We start from the raw sequence: 1,403 nt of genomic DNA, 5'->3' as shown, positions 1-1,403 counted from the left end.
GGAGGGCGCTTCCCTTTCATAGAGGGGTCATATCCATCCATGGCCATCGACTTCCACTACCTCCAAACTCTCCAGACTCCCTCTGTTCCTTCTTCACTAACCTCAGAGCTCCTGGATTCCGCAATCACCTCCGCTTCCCTCGATGGTCACCACCCCCTCTTTTCAATATATTACCTACACCTCCCTAAGTACAGAGCCCTGAAGGCTTCTGGACAGCTCCGACATCTGCTAGCGCACTCCCACCTCCACTGGGCAATTCACTCGCTTGCCCTGCAAATTCCACCTTCGGGCCTATCCCTCCTTTCCGTTTCTGGGTTATCGCCTACCATTCCACTAACCCCATAACCTGACTTGTCGGTAATATTCAATCGGCTAATAATTAACTCCATTAGCTCCACTCTGCTCAGCCCCGCCATTTACGGGCCCGCCCTCATTGTAACTATATATACTCAACTTGTACATAGGTTACACCTCAGTAATAAAATCGACTAGAGTTTACCCCCTGTTAGTTCTGGTTGCCAGTTAGTAAGTTAGGGCACGGATGTGTTACTTGGCACAGCGCTCCTGGCATAAGTCGCTGAGGCTGAAGCCCTCCGCCATGGAGACCTTCCTTTGTCTCAATCTGGTCTCTGACATGTTCGCTGGTTTTTCCTTACTTTTATGTAAGGCTTCCTCAGCGAACTCCTTCATTTCAGTTCGCCTCCTCTTCATTATCTCGGAGACCTCCTCCGAGGTTGGCGACCTTGCCTTGTCTGGCATGGTGTGGGGTAGTGTAAACAGTGGAAGTTCTTTTGGAGCTTCCGCGCTCTGAGAGATCCTGCTCTCAGGTGTTTCTTTGCACCTTCTCGGGCCTTTAGCCTGAGAAGAAGTTAATCTTTGTTTTCCGTCCTCCATTCAGATGGAACCTGGAACAAGTCCAGTAGTTTTTCGGATAGCTGATGCAGAGGTTCTTCCCTCTGTTTCCCTTCGTCTGCCTTTGGGACTTGACTTGGGGAAATGGGGGAGGACTCCAGGGGATAGTGGGGCCCTGGAGTTTCCTGCAACTGTCATATCTGTCATATCCGTACAATCCCGACCTCCACTCCGGGCTCCTGGAACTCCGAATCTGACTTCCAGAGTCCTACCCTACCGCTGTCCATTCCGATATTCACCTTCGGACCTGACACCACACCTCCCCTCACCCCTCATACCACCTCCACCCTCCTGTTCTTCTCCTACCCTATCTCCATCCACTCCGATACTCATCTCAGACCGAACATCACCCCTTCCGTCACCTCCTCCTTGCTGACTTCCAAGAGGTTACCCCACCTCCGGCTCCAACACCACCTTCAGTCCGACTCTGGAACATTCCAGGTCTGACCTCAACCTCGACACCTCCCAGACAAGCACGCAACACCTATGCT

The sequence above is a fragment of the Cantharellus anzutake genome (genome assembly GCF_015039405.1).
Source record: "Cantharellus anzutake strain C23 chromosome Unknown EI90scaffold_41, whole genome shotgun sequence".
NCBI classification, from domain to species: domain Eukaryota; kingdom Fungi; phylum Basidiomycota; class Agaricomycetes; order Cantharellales; family Hydnaceae; genus Cantharellus; species Cantharellus anzutake.
Note: the sequence above shows the minus strand (reverse complement) of the source record.